The 16,537-nt window shown below is 35.0% G+C and overlaps 2 protein-coding genes across 6 annotated transcripts in view; one reads left to right on the top strand and one right to left on the bottom strand.

The window, feature by feature from the left end:
• The window catches only part of LOC105194581 (midasin), a 96,287-nt gene that overhangs the window by 20,509 nt on the left and 59,241 nt on the right, over positions 1-16,537 (bottom strand). The gene's annotated exons all lie outside the window — the stretch shown is intronic.
• LOC105194560 overlaps positions 15,940-16,537 on the top strand; it is a 48,237-nt gene continuing 47,639 nt past the window's right edge. For 4 of the 5 annotated variants that reach the window (XM_026135637.2, XM_039457430.1, XM_039457422.1 and 1 more), the window contains exon 1: positions 15,940-16,454. The gene's annotated coding sequence lies outside the window, so the exon portion shown is untranslated. The remainder of the gene's footprint in view (positions 16,455-16,537) is intronic. The other variant, XM_039457425.1, reaches the window with a different exon arrangement.

Raw genomic sequence — 16,537 nt, 5'->3', positions numbered from 1 at the left:
TCATAAATTTTACATGATTCTTTTATACACTAACTTTCGTGACACTGTAATTTTGTTAAGGTTTTCCTAAATTACGTAAAAGTTTTAATCGCGTTTGCACAATAGAGGAACAGAAAGAGAGGAAATTGCTGCGAGGGCGACATAATGTCGCACTATGCATAAATAGATTTTAAATTTCCAGGCGTTCTAGACAGTTCACGGTTCTACTGTTTAAAATATGAGTAAGTATCGCATACTTGGCGGCTGCGGAAACGAAAGTTTCGGTGACTACAGCGTGCTCGTCTCCCTCGCGAACATAAAGATAAATCAAATGTAATGCAATACAATGAAATTTTACTCGGGAAATCGTAAAGTGCTTCTGCAGCTTTGTTATCTTCGCGGGCGATTCCTCTTTTAACACCTCACTCTTCGCTCGAGTTTCTCGAGGCTTTAATGATCGGTTCCGATTTGATGTACTCCAGGGTTTTACAACATAATTAAGAGGTAGTTAACGTATAATCGCTGGTAATAAAATAATATGTGTGTTTTAGAACGTGTGATATACGCGTGTTTTAATGTTTAATGAGTTCGCCATAACTTATTAAAGCGGATTTGCGTTCGGCATTAATGAATAACAATTCGGTATCTACGATATTAAACGCAGAATTAGAATTGACGTTCTGTGAAATGTAACTTCTTGTACAAGTACAACTATTTTATTCATAATTTGTATTTTATACGGGAACTTTAATTAGTAGCTTCAGTAGATATTTTATTAGAACATTGTTACTCTAATTTGTTTCGCGAATATTAGTGTAGCTGTAGACGCGATCTCGGAAATTTTCTTGAAAACTTATCTCATTAGAAGAGCCATACGTCATTCCAAATATATTAAGAGTTGCAAACAATACGGGTCATTGAAATTTATCTCTAAGATAGATGGAATCACGATTGAGAAACGAAAAGCAATCTCTAAGCAAGTGCGCAAGCTTGCCAAACATTAAACTTGAAGTACAAAAGTTCCGTGCCATTAAATGGAATAGAATAAGAATCTTTCCGCAGACTGATAAAATCTTTCGAAAATAGGAAACGAAACAATCCTTTTAATAAATAGCAATACTTTCATTGCATTCAGATTAGTTTATTAACATAAGGTTTATCTTTAATCATAAATTTATTATAGTAAAGGGGAAAATAATGTATCATATTTTTGCTATAAATACTATTTTATATATTTTGAAATGAAACTTCTCAAAATCTTAAAATCGCTGCAATCTTTGAAAATTGCTAATATTGTAATATTCAGAATTGTCAATATAAATTTATTTATGGTTCCAAAAACAAACTCTTTAATCTCAACATTGTTTTGCATATATTACTACACGTAATTCATCGCTTAGCAAGATTATATGTATCTAATTATGCAAAATAGCCTGCGTTATTGTGCATTTCCAGAGATTAGCCGGTGTGTATTAGAGATGTAGATTGCGCCTTGGAAACTTGCAAGTTGGTTAGACACCACAATTCCTTCGTATTCTATATTCCGCGCTGTAATCGAATTAATAGTTGCCATTATCTTGGGCGCCGAGAAGTTGAATTAAACTTCAAATTTAACGTAGCAAAAGAGATGAATTCCTCAAATGTAGATATTTCAAGGCAAAGTTTGCAGGTGCTCTCGGTCGTTGGTAAAACTTAGAAGAACTTTTGTAAGAGAGTGACACTTTCTTTTGATAACTTTCTCGCGAGTAACATGGAAATTAAAAATTAAATTAAAGCGAAAAAAGGCATAATTACACCCCATGGACCGTTTTTTGTTAAATAAGACATTGCAAGCTATCTTAAAAATCCCCATGTATTATAAATATAAAAAAAAAAAATATAAGTAACGTGATAACTAATAACTTCATTTTTTCTGTTTTCTCATTCTTACATGACAATAATACCAACGCTTATCTTTAAGAGAATTTCAATGGAATTCAGATAGCTTTCATCCCACCGATGATTCCTGCAATTCCCTCTCTTGGGTTTCTTTATAATCGCCGCGCATGAGAAATTTCGCAGGTTTGTGCTCACCTCCACTGCTTTATTCCAATGCAATGGGCATTATTGTCACGAAAATACAAAAGGAATCTAAATGGCTTCGCATATTCCAGCCAAACGTAGAAAAAATATAGTAGCGTCGGAAATAGAAAGAAATGATAATGTCATCGAAATGAAAAATATGCACACGTGTGCCGTAATTTTCTTCTTTTAATTGTGCAATTTCAACGAGGATTTAGAATACAAAGAAATATTGCGAATATTTATATACTTACAATATAATAAAAAAGATATGACACGTAAAGAATATTCCATAATTCGCTTAACTTTGATGAAACATTTTCTGATATTTGAAGCTGTGAGAAGTTCGCTCCTTTTTCAGAAATTAGAAATGTCGTTACAAGCTTATTTCGCGCTTGCTTAACTTGATTACCTCCAAGAAACAACTTGAGTCTCGTGGGACAAAATCAAGTACGTTTAGTTAATGTGCCTCGCGTCTACGCTTCGTATTCTTCTTGCTCGGAACATTAAAAATATGAAACTGCTTTCGAGCTTCGTCTTGAGCAATTGCGAGTTTGTTACATGCAAGTAAAACACTTGCGTCAAGACTTCTGGTGGTTAAAGCGCGCTTGGCTCAAACGCCGACGCAAAATGAAAATTTCATCGTCGCAAATTTTACGTAACCCGATTAAAAGTTTCTTCACTTTCATTCGCGCTGTCTCCTCTCTCTCTTGGCCTATATCGATTCGCCTTCGTCCGCCGCTTGTTCCTCTAGCGTGAATTTTTCTTCCAAGAATAGGACGACTATACTGACGAAACAAAGTGGCAAATATCGAATCTTCGAATCCAGCTTATCCGCTAATCCATCAACGATATTGATGTTTCCGAAACTATTTTTACGACTGTGTGAGCTCGCAATTTGTAAAAAAGCACGAATTTATTATCGAAACTCTACTCCCGTTTTCCATAAATTTAAATGTTAATTAAAATGAAATTGTTAATTAATCTGAAGTTCATACATTAAAGTTATGTATTTATAGTTCAAAAACTTGGTTAAAATTTTCGAAAAAAAAACTCTTCTACAATTTTCTCATATTTTTGATTTACCTTTATACGCGAAATCATGATACTCGTGTTGACACCACGTTTTGCTAACATTTTAGTACCTTCAAATTACCCGTAAACAGGAAAATTACGTGTAAACAGGAAATCTGTGGCGTGATTCTACAATTGAGGCGATTCGCGTAAATTTTCCCCGCAATGTCCTATTTGGAAGGAGTAGAGATCCAAGTTCATTCCCTTGCGTATTCAGGTCCTGGCAGGATCCCATTAAGAGGCTTGTCGTACTAGATGACGGGAGTAGCCACCGGCAAGAGATGGGAGCTTTCCCCGCTTCTAGAACGCACGGAAGTGTCCTTTTCAGGAAGATGTGGGCAAACACGTCTCGGCTGCATGTCGCTTCTAGAATCGCGGGCTCATGAGCGAAAGAGAATCCCTCGCACTTAGTTGGCTTGTTGGTTCGAATTTTGACCGACTCTGCAATCGCGCTGATAGCATTTCTTTTGATTAATACGAGAGAATGTAGTTTTGATCTAATTTCGGACACGGTGTTGCGTTCATAAATTACAGTAACAGAATTTAGAAAATAAGAGGCAAAAGAAACTTGTGTATATTGTCTGTGTAATAATTATTATGGATAAAAAATGATATTAAAACCTATTAATTCCAAAATACTTGAATAATTACAATGAAGCGTAGGATATTAAAATAAATTAAATAAAAATAGTTGCTAATATTTGAAATTAATTAATATATTATATGACTTGACATTGTACCAAAATCAGATATTGTTAAAAACATATATGTTACACATTGTATTAACTTGAGAGTTACCATCATTATCTTGGAATTCATAATTTATAATTTGTAGTATGGAGTAGTAATTTCATGCAAACATGAAATTAACTTCACCCTCTTCATTTTTGGGTACATCATATTATTCCTCTCCTAACACCTAATTGCATGTTAAATTTTAATTTAATGACGTATCAAAATGATAAATTGTCTCAACGTTGATGGCACCCATCCAAAAATGTCTCTAACTAGCAGCACAATGATGCATGTTGTTTTTCGCGAATATGTAATGCCAAAATGATACTGGTCGATACTGTATATATGCAGAAATCCTGCAAAGATACGCCCAATGTGCGAAAACGTCTACGTGCACCCGAAATTCCGGGGTATTATTGGACGGGATCCAATGAAACTTAGGCGAACCGCGTGTTTGTGACAGTAGTAAGATAGAAAGGTGTTCAAGATTAATGTCATTATTCGCATATATAAATGCGGTTGCGCAAGATCCCAAAAATTTCTTTCTCTTTCTCTCTCTCTCTCTTCATAAAAAATATAAAACAAAATTATAAATAAAAAAGAATATTAGTTCACCAAGTATCAAAAAAATAGTCTTTAATTAATCAAATAAGTTTATTTGCGGGACTAAGCATAACAAGTTTCAACAAAGAACAAAATTTTATCTTAAATTAATTTCTTTGGAATAATTTTTCTTTATATTTTGAGATATGTACATTATTAACATAACATTTAATATTCGCTATCAGCACGCTATTAGCAAAGAATCGTCTTTAATTATAAATTCCAGAAGAATCTGAATTTGAAAGAAAAAGAGCAATGTTTAGATTTTCACTGAAAATTTTTATACAAATTTGTATACATTAATCCCTTTTCTAAAAAATATTGTAAATATCTCATCGCACTTCTTAAAAGCTGGGCTTTATTGGATTTTGTACACGATGGCGTGTGTACTCTAGAGTTAATATTAAATTTACTTTCCGAAACTAAGCGTTATTTGTCTTGCGTCCAACGTCAACGTGAAATGGAAATTAGACAGTCACATTCAGCAATAAACGTGCTGTTGGAGTACGGGTCGACATCTTCGAAATTGTGAAGTATAGTTTGAAGTGAGGGTGTCGTCATATATCGCGTGTATTACACATGTTACGTGTGTTTTATGCGGCCACCGCGGTATATTTTATGACGGTACACGCGCGCTGTCCTTTTACGACCCTCGAAAATTTCGACAAACTCTCGTCGCGTAAATACGGGATAAATATCTGGGTGTCTCGTTGGAGGCGAAACGACTCCCCCGAATAGACAAGCACGTAATTTTTCTTCGTGAGAAATCCATAAGAAATTGCGGTTGGTACCTTGGGGGTCGGTTAGTTGATGAGATACCAACGAGGGTTACGCAGACGTAATTTAATGGTATCGCACGAAACATTACCTACCGCAAGATAGTCGCCAACAAGATTATCTCCTTTTACAAGATATCGAATTACCACCACCGTTACTAGGAGCAAACACCGAGTTCGTCCAATAAATCTCGAAAGTGCACATTGTGCTTTAGCGCGTTATGAAGACAAGATGAAGGATGAGATGTGTAGAACAAGTAGTATAAAAGCACAAACAAAATTTTAATGAATTTTCTGATCAATTTGGAGTAGATATTTTCTTAGGAAAGACTTTCTTACAGGAAAGATCCTCCAAGGGAGAATGAGCTATAATTTAAATGCGATAAAATCTCGTTTATCAAAGACTTTCAGCGTCGACTCTAAATTGTGAAGAGTTCATTAGTTTTTGAAATAAATTAAAATACGTCAAGGTGTATTTAGGAGTACAATTTTTTGTAATCACGTTATAACGGATAAAAATAGTCATGGTCGGACATGTCGCGCATTTTACCCGACGAGGCAACTTCCGAGTTGCTTAATCCCGAGGTACGCAATGACCGTCGTTTGTCTCCGTGTTCACTGTTACGTCTTACCGTCCACGTCTTCGCAATTTAAAATGTAATTTTGTTTGAGCGGTCGTTGGAGATGAAGGTGGAACGCGTGCGACCGACAAATCTTTAATGACATCAATAATATAAGCCACGTTAAGGAATCGCATTAAATCTGTTAAATAAATACAAATTACAATTACTGTAGCAAAACCCTAAATTCGTATCACTAGTATCACGTGATTCAGATGTGGCAAATAAATTGCGATGTATTAAATGAGATAATGAATATTTCGAAATGTCAATCGTTGTTGTCTCTCTACTCAGCTTTATCTAAAATAATTAATAAAATGCTCCTCTATCTCTCATCCGAAATAATGGCAAATAAAATGTTTGAAAGTCAAATAGGCGATTAATTTCAATGTCATATTTTAAATATAAATATAAAATTATATTAACAAATATTAATTATATAAATAAAAGTAATTTATAATAGAATAATTTTCAGTTATAAAACAATTTAATATATATTTAAGGAACAATAAAATGGTTGATTTAAATTACACGTTTAAGTTAGAAATATTGCTCATGTAAGTGCTAGAAATGTATCAAGTGAACCTTTGTATGCGTACGTATTTGATATACCGGAGTATCTGACACAATTTAGATGCAATGCACAGAGGGAAGTATCCAAGCATACGAAGTGAAAGGATGCAAATGCGTGATTAATAATTGGTCTCGTTATTATAAACGTTACTGTCGCAAACGGCGTGGCGGCGGCGGCGGCAGCGTGTCGGAGTGAAAATAAGTGAGCAAATAACGGCGGGCATTGACAAACGAGAGAGTGCAGAAACGAGCGATGTCGCTGACCCGTCTTCGGCGCTGGCGCGAGTTCTCTGCGAGTAGTCCATTCTTCCGGCGAGCACAAAGCGATTTCCCTGCCCCGGAACTGATCGATGGATCCGCCGGATCGGGATTGATGAGAGAAGAATGGAGAGTGAGAAAGAAAGAGATAAAATCGGCGAAGGGGAAAGGCCGCGTTGAAATCACGCATTAATCAAGGTAGATCAAGCAACAAAGGAGGGAGGAAAACTAGTGGATCGTTGTTTGTCGAAAAAAAAAGTAACTTTAACTCTTTGCATAAATTCACCAGCTGGCAACAGTGTTTCTTTGATGGTTGCGCGCGATACACCTGCGTTCCCGGAAGCGAATAAGATCCTTCTCGGTTTTGAGAGAGTTTGAAGCTTGGGGATCATACATAGCAGATGGGTTTTGCCGCATAACGCAAGCAGAAATCGATATGATAAACTTAATTTTAAATTAAGATTTTAGATTTTAAATCGATTAATTTAAAAGTATGATTTTAGGTTAACATTAGCCTTCCATTAGTGGCTTTATTATAAGCTTATGCATCCGTGATATCGATTTATCGGATTGGATTCTCACAATGTATTTATTATATTGAATATAAATTAAAATAATTTATTAAAGAAAAGTAAAAATAATTATAATAAATCAATGAGGTTCATTTTCTCTTAATAATAAAACAGAAAACTTTATATTTATTTCTATAATTATAAATATTTAGATTTTGTAGAAACTTTGACCGTGAAGAATATTTTCATGAAATACTGGAACGTTGTCCGAGTGACAGATGGAACGTTGAGTTTTTTTTTTTTATAAGGATACATACACGAAAAGGACATTTTTGCTGAAATGCAGATCAAAAAATAATTTATGTTGAACCATTAAAAAATTTATATCGGATGTTACTAGAATGTCAAAATTTTTTAAAAAAGTATCATCATGCTTGAACGTCTTACATAATTATTTTGATAGTTCAAGATAAAATTATTTTCTGATCTGTGTATCTAGCTAAATTTTTAGCTAGAATAAAATTGTTCTTTCCGTGTAGTCATTTACTAATATTTAATAGCAAGCATGCAGTCAATTGTTACGTGCTGCATCCTATATCCGCGCATAAATTCATTAACATATGTCTATACAATTTGATGGCCTCCTAATTTCACTGATCATCGAATTTGCGATAAGAAGACAGGATTAAGTGCATCGTACTGTAAAGTGAGATTACATTCGCTATTGCACCTACGTATATCGATGAATCTTGAATTATGCACACCATGCCAGTACATACAAGTTGCTGCCGTCAATGTTCATCGAATGTATCGAGATACTGCGTACATAACGCTATTATAAGCTGTCCCAACATATTTGTGCGTACCGAAACGCGTTTGAATAATACGACGCAGCGAGCTTGAAGCTCGCATACACAATATCATCTCTATTGTTGTATATTTGAAGTCCTCAAAACCACAAAAGCCGGAGGATAAGTAAAGCGAATCAGATACGGCCGGAAACGCGAGAGGAGAGCGAAGGGCTCTGCCTACGGGGTCGCGAAGAAAATTCGTTGTTTACAGTTCGCAGATAGGGCGTTTATCTTTCCAGGTCAGAAAAGGCACGGCGAATCCCGCAGGGGACGTCTTAGAATTAAGTGCACAGCATTCGAGGGAAAGGTGTTTCCAAGGGAGCGTGTCCGTCTTGCTCCGCTCGGTAGATTAAATGCACCACGTATAAATAACGCAATTCATTAATTATTTCTTTTTCGATAGATGGTCGCGAGAGCCCCTATCCCCTATCTTTCTCGAGAAAAATATCCAAGAACCGAGTAATTGCAGTAAGTGCGCAAAAATAATTTATACTCCGCGCATCAGTTTCAATCTATACGACGTTTGGAAATCGAGATAAATCAGCTGTAACGACAATGATAATAACAGGTGTTATCCAGTCAAATAAATTTCCAGCGTCGCATATGCATAGCATTTGCAATAATATCTCGAAATGCTGTTATCCGTTAATACTCGTTGCGAGATAGTAACAATATTAATAACAACAACACCCGATACAATTTTTGCTTTAATTTAAATCAAGCTTTATATCTGATTTTCTACGAAACACCATTCGAATAGCGCGTGTAATCGTACATTTTATTTCGCGTATTGTAATCACGTATTTTTATTACACATAATATCTCGGTATTACCGTAATAAAAAAAAAAAAAAAAGAATGAGCGCCTCGAGTGATTTTCCACAGGACCGAGAATAAGGAATCGCGATCTCTCTAGAGAGATCTCAGCATCTTTTATCGTCGGGATCCTGCTGGGATTTTTGCACTTCTTGCCGACCTCTCTTTAGCCTTGCGGCACGTTCTCCGGAAGTCTGCTTGGCCGGTAGGAAGCACAGCAGCAGAATACCGGGCTTATAGGTAATGAAATTGTCGGTCGCTCGCGGCGAAGACAATGTCGTTCCTGTCGCCACGGAAACTGTAATAATCTTGTGAGAACAATGGACTTCCTTCGAGAACTCCGTTACACATGTCACTGAACAGTCAAGAAGTACATTATAATATTGTATATATGAATCGAAAATATGTGCAATAAATATTATACATATTATATTAAAAAATAATCGACAAATCTCTTGAAATAAATCGAAATTTTTGTGATGTTCTTTACAAAAATTTTGTAGGTATATATTTTTAAATAATTTTAATACAAAGCGAGATATAAATTTCTAAACAATACCTTTTTTATTCTGATATTACTTTGGAAAGTTCAAAAAATTCCCTTGAACGAAAGTGAACGAATCCCTTCGACGTTACGGTTTAGTTTTTATTGTGTAACATGATTTACGAAAAGTACGTGAGAGTCTCTCAGTATCATAAGATACTTCCAGCTTCGATGATAACGCTCGATTATTACGATTGGCAAATTGCGATCCGTGAAGCGGATAAGAGTACTTTCATAGCGACGTGTTCATCGACTTTCCAAGATTATTACCGTTTCGCCAATGATGCTTCCAACGAGCTCTTCGAGTGCTGGAGATGCGAAACGGAAGCGTATCTTCGCAATGAACGGACTTAGAATGGAGGGACAAACACTAAAACCTCTAACAGTTCATGTACGGTGTATCTCGAAACTTTATCGTGATAAGACAATAACACACATATTTGTAAAGCGGCTACAAAAAGAGTCCGATTTTTTTAATCTAAACTTCATATGATTATAATGTAGAAATTATAAATGACCGTTAAGTTTCGATGAAAGCTGCGATTAAAATATAAGTTTTAAAAATATAATTATTGAATTTTTACACTACATTTCGATCTCTTCTGACGTCTTTGGTGTCAAAACTCTTTTCTCTATCTGGAAATGTGTACATCTTTATAGATATAATGGAGAAACTTATAGGTCGGCGGTCCGCGTAAATCATCCGTCACATCGGTCGATGATTCGATCGACGTGATGCCCCAGGTGGTCTATTCTCGTATTATCGGAAAACAATGAATCTAATGTCGTCATAGGACCAGTATGGGGCGCGTAAAAAGTGCCAAAAACCGTATCCAGAAGCCGAGATCGGATGAACGAACGAAAGATATAAATACAGTCGTATCTGAATGTTTGTGTCGCGCGATGCTTTTCCAATATCAAAGATCTAAACAATGGTAATCTGTAGCCAATGTGTAAAATACGGATGACATGCTGCGATAAAACTGGATATACGATTCCGTGTTTTATTTTTTGTCCAATTTTCCCAATTCGAATAATATATTTTTCAATAAAAATAGAATGAGAGAAATTATTTTTTAGCGTTGAGATTATGACTCTTTATATAAAAAAAAAGTCGTATTCATAATAATTAGTGATATCAGAAGGATGACTGTAATTATTACATCGTTTTGTTGTTCCTTCATCTCTAAAAATGCGCGATGAAACTAAAGATACTCGCTCGCGCGTATTTTTTGAATGTCAAATTGTAGAAAGGATAATCGTACATCGCAAAATTCCCGAGGGGATAAAGTTTCCAACTGCGATACTGTGATGCGCCTGGGGTATAACGACGTCGCGAATCGTAAAGTCGCAAATCAAAGCGCAACGTCACCCGCGTCGGATCTGCTTAACATGCATGGAATTTTTCAATAAGGAAAAAGTACGGAGCATCAGCCGGTTTCTCTCGTGTAGAACCGCAGCTGGCGATTTCGAAAAATATTTGCTTGCATGAGCGATGCGCTCCCGATTTTTACCCAATTAAATAAACACGCGCGCGTCCTCGAAATTCGCACGATTATTTGCGGATAGCGAAATCGAGTCGAGAGTGCACACGATGCATCTCTATGACAGAACGGGACAGGAAGCGACAACTGCAGGCGGTCGCAATCAGTTTTCCATTGTGATATTTTTGTCACGTCGTGTCACTTCGGATTTCGCATTCGTTTTTTTAATTGACGCGACAAATTAATCATTTTCTCAACCGAATGACTATTTTGAACGCGCGTGCTTGGAACCTAAAACATAACTAATATAACGGATACGTTCGACAAAGAGAATATGTCAATTTGACACAAAGTCGACAAAACAATCGAAACGATACTGTTGACTGTTTGTTAATCCACATTTATTATTGGTCAGTAAATTAGTTTATCGATATAAATCAGTTTATGCCGACTGAAAAACCTGAATTGGTTGCAATTTTTTTTAATAATTTCATTTTTTGCTACACACAACTTCGTTACGTTTTAATTTGTTTCAATTTGTTATTCGTTCAGTGTAAGAAAAAAAGATATATTCTTCTTTCACGTTGAATTAGTTGTAGTTCCCATAATAGAGTCGTGTATCTTTTCGGTAAATTATATTTTTCGCTTTGGCGAATCAGCCTCCGTAACGGTTGACCTATTTCCAACGTCAGAGATCCCATCGATCAATCAATCGAACATTTAGATCGGTGGTCGAGGCTAATGCGACACGACGAGCGATGAGATGGAGAGCCGGGAGGTTCTGTGTACATCTCTAGGCACTCGAGCGCTAATGAAAACCTATGCCCACACTTTTTTTTTTTCATTCAAGTTGCCTATCACATTGAATCAGTGTTTGTCAACCTTTTTTTTAACATATTTTATTTACATTAGTATTGAAGAATTTTAGAAGTTTGACTTAATTTAATTTAATTTGATAGCTGATTGCTAATTTAAACTGACACTTAAATATAGATAAATAAATGTGCAAATATTTTGTGTATTTTTAATGTTAATTGGTTTAAAAAGATATGAGAATTTTCCTTTTGTAAAGATGACTCGGAGAAAGATAAATTCAAAAATTTTAAGATAAAATACGCGAAAATACGGATAGAATAATCTTATTTAGAAGTTACGATACGATTTAGGTCAATTTGTAAATTGCTCGTTCGTTAAATACACGATTAAAATTGTAGAAAAATTATTTTCCTCCTGCGGAACGTTCGTTGAAGGACACTGCATTACGATATATACTGCTGTAATGTTCAGACCGGTAGTGCATAGCACAAGTGCACTCTACGTAACTGCCGAAGCGCATCTGTGCAACATGCATGTAGTTCGATGCTGCAGAATCGAGCGCGGCCAGTGTATGAACACCAAATTGCCGGCAGCTCAATGATTAATCGCTTCTTGCAGTTGCTTACAATCTCTAATTACATTACCGTGATACTCTCTGCGTTATATGACGCGTCCAAAGAATTGCTTATTTCCTACCGATTATTTGTTCATTTTATACAAATTGTATGTCATTTAGCGTTTTCTTGTCAGCAAAAATTGATTAAAAGGACAGATTTTCTCGTGCATTGTTTCTCGTGCAATTGTTTCTAATATTAAAGTTATTTTTATAATTGTGCACGGTAACACCATCACGGTAGTATCATAGTGCTATGCACTACCGGTCTGAACATTACAGCAGTATACATACAGCAGTATACATACAGCAAAATATTAAAAATTCTCATTTGTCTTTAGTATTTAACTATCTAATAATTATTTAAGTTTTATCCTATCATATAATTTGTAAATAGTATTTATACAAAAAAAAAACAATCACAAAAATAAATATGCTGTGCGTAAGATTTAAAGTAATTGTAACTCTGAGCAATAGATTACAATTGAAAACAATAGTAGAAAAAGCTGTATATTTTACAAGGAAACATAACACAAGTTCGCTCCCGATTTTAATAAGAATAATAAGCTTCGAATATATTAAAATATAGACAAAAATAACAAACACATTTTTTGTATAAATATGTTTTCGTACATTAAAAGGCAAGATACTCCTTTAAAAAAAATTATATTTTTTCGAATTAGATATAGTCAAAATTATACGAAACAGAAAAAAATGTTTTAAATAAAAGTTGAATGTTTTTAAAGAATACTTTATAAGAATAATAAAATGTTTTCAATTTCTATTGAAAAAAATTATCTAAATTTTTTTCAAATTTTTATCTAAAACAAATTTTTATCTAAAAAAATTATTTTTTTAAAAGGTTTTCAAATTCTTTCAACTCCTGTGCGAGAACGTATTTATAAAAAAATAAATGTTTTTTACTTTTAACTGTACTTTGACATATTCAAAACTTATTAAAATGTGAAAGAAAAACTTGGTTGTGTTGTCTTGTTAGTTAAAGATATACACTTAATTTCGCATAAAAATTAAACCTTATCACAAACAAATCTCGTCATATAAAAAAAAATCTATTGTATAATAAAAATCATCCATTAGAATAAATGTCAAATATTTGTTGAACAAGTTGATGAAACAGAAAAAAATATAAAAAATTGACAATGACGTCGCGGTACCCTGAGCATACACAGCGCATATCTGTTAATGCACACACTTTGTTGCAACAAGGCGCAACGTGATGCAATCAAGCGTGAACTGCATACCCAAATTGTTCGGAACGAACTCTATGGATTTGCACTTCGTTAGCTCTTACGGAAACTGTTGACTTTTTTCCGATACGTCCGTCTCTCAATCAAGCGTACGATACTACAGTCAGTTCCACAAGCATGTGTACACCGTATCTGCAAGGTTTATAAGAGTTAAATATATTTGTACATATTTACCGTGTATACGTAAGTAATTATGGCTATCAAATCCGGTAAATATTAAAGTCTCTCAGTTAGGTCAGAAAATCAGTCAAATGAACGCCCAGATCATAATGACAGTCAAGCAGTAATTAATAATACGAGGTTTGCGACATATTAGGCAATGACAAAATAGGCCACTACACGTGTATCTTAAAAAGGATTATACGTTTTTAAAATTCTGACAAACATTCCTGCAGATATGATGTATACGTTCCTGTGGGATTGTACCTTATAAATTTACAAAAGCTGTACACTTTGTCAAGATTTATATCGAGAAAAAAAAACTTGCGTTGTACGAACAAATTTAACATTTCAACTAAACGAATTAGTTTAAGCAGATATCAAATTAATTAATTTCATTAACGCGATAAACAATAATTTGTTGATCCAATATTTATTGTTTGTTAACCATAGGGATGAATTTTAATAGTGCAATTTATTATCGTATTTTAGTCGGCAAAATATTGATATTTGCTTGGATGAAAGTATCGACCAATTTCGTTTGTACAATTTTCTTTATGTTTAAACATAGTTTCATTTCCTTGTAAATACAATTATAAAAATATATTGGCCATCCATAGGTTAACAAAGTGTTCAACTGTATAACTAATAATCAAGTTTTAGCCTTTAATTGATCACTTCATTAAATAAAATTGTCAAATTATTTTATCTAATTATTTTAACTTCGCATTTAATCGTCGTATAATTCCAGCTTTTATGTTTTACGCGCTTATTACTCTGATTTATATACGTGTAGAATTATTCTAGCGAGAAGTTTGCCATATATGGGATGGGATTTAGTCATCGGGTGAAATGCGTTGGCACCCGCTTGTAAAGCGTTGCAAGTGACGTCACGGAAACGACGTGTAAGCGCATTGTTCATATGCGAGTGTTGGAACGTGTAAAACATTTATATGTATACAAAAATTTCGCTTAAGTCGTTATGCGAAGCATTCGTGAACCAGCGCGCATTTTGCATATAAACGTTAAGCACATCGAGTGAAATATAGCGAAAATATAGCGACTGAAATACAATGCCCTTCCTCGTTGCCCTTTGGCTGATCTTGTTTATGACTGTAGTAAATTTTACACCGTCAAAGTAATGAGATATTAACGGGCTGTTGATTTTGCATGTAGCGACGTAATGTAAGATTAGAATTTTGTTACGAAATTAATAGATTAATTGTTAAAATTATATTTTAATTACTAATAAAAAAATTTATACGATTTATTATCGCTGCAATACTCGTCAAGGTTCGATCATATGAAGTTTAATATTTTATAATTTTCATAAAAATTGAAATAAAGAGAAAGTGTATAAATACGACGAGAGACGGAATATGCTGTATTTATATTATTCATTTTAAATATTGCAAGTTTATGAAATTATTGTTCTCTATATAAATCAAATTCTGTGTTCTGTAAATATTTCTAAAAATATAGAAATTTGTTGACAAATAAATTAGAACTACATTAAACAAATTATTATTTTAAATATCAAATAATAATTCGTAAGAATAGTAAATAAGATACATTAATATGCACAAAGATGTCATATTTTATATAAAAAATTACATTTACATACATATGCAAATTTAAAAGAAAATTTTTAAACGTTTAATAAATAAAACTTAAAAATGAAAATATAAAGATACATATGTACAGATGTGACAATTTAAAAGTTACAATACTAAATTCTATATAAGAATCAATAACAAAGCAAGTTTTTTCAAAATATTTTGTCGCAAAGTCTGTCCGCACGCTATGTAGTATTATAGCGAAGATCGTGTTAAGGTAATAGCAATATCGGCCAACACATTTCAAAGTACATGTCTCAAATTGAGAAGACTCCCGCGAAGGCATAAGCAAAGTCTCACTTAAGTGACAACCGTTCTCACCGTTCACGTGGGCAGGCTGGCATTAAGAAAACTCATTCTTGTGTCCGCAAAAATTGGCGATCGGCCAATTCTCGCCGTCATTGAGGGACAGTTTGAAGTTAGCCGAAATTGAGTGTACGTGAGAACGACAGCATCTCGAAAAATAGAATCTTGCGAGCGAGAAGGGGATGTAGAATGAGAAAGACGGAATACGAAGATGGAGCTAAGGCAGACAGCGAGACAGAGCTGAGATAGAATTCTGAGAGAAATAGGAGATGAACGAGAGGAAAGAGGAAGAGAGAGAAAAAGAGAAACGGATACGGAGTGGGAAGCTGGCGAGAGCGAGAGAAAGCTCGAGAGAGAAATATCGAGAGAGAAAGGACAGAGAGCGAGAGGGAGGAGCAGCGGCAGTTCAGGAGCAAGGGTAGCGGGGGAGGGTCGCGGCTTCGAATCAGGGGTTGCTTTCAGAGGAGCACGCAGTGCTCTCTCGTCTCGCGAGCCGGGAGAACGGGAGAGAACGTGCGTGCCGGTTCGGAGAAAGAGGGTATTTTTCTCACGTCTTTAGGAAGCTCCTACCCTCGTGGTCCTTCCCGCCAAAAGAGAAAATCGCGATAAGAACCGACCGTGCCGACAGTTTCCACTTTTTTTTTTCTTTCCTCCGTCTCCCCGTTTCTCGCATCTCCGTGAAATCTGGACGAGACATTCGGGAATGAGACGACAGCCGATTAACGCGTCGGGATTTAAGACCAGGTGGAAGATCAAGGGCTAACACTCGTGCGGACAACGTGATCCTCGAGGTATTCCTCGATGTTGTAGGATAACTTTCGTTCTCGGAAGTGCTCTCGCGTTGGAGAATGCCATTGAAATACCGATTAATTAA

This window comes from Solenopsis invicta, chromosome 2, assembly GCF_016802725.1.
Source record: "Solenopsis invicta isolate M01_SB chromosome 2, UNIL_Sinv_3.0, whole genome shotgun sequence".
Classification (NCBI taxonomy): Eukaryota; Metazoa; Arthropoda; class Insecta; order Hymenoptera; family Formicidae; genus Solenopsis; species Solenopsis invicta.
The sequence above is the reverse complement of the archived record's forward strand: the minus strand, read 5'-3'. Positions and strand labels throughout refer to the sequence as shown.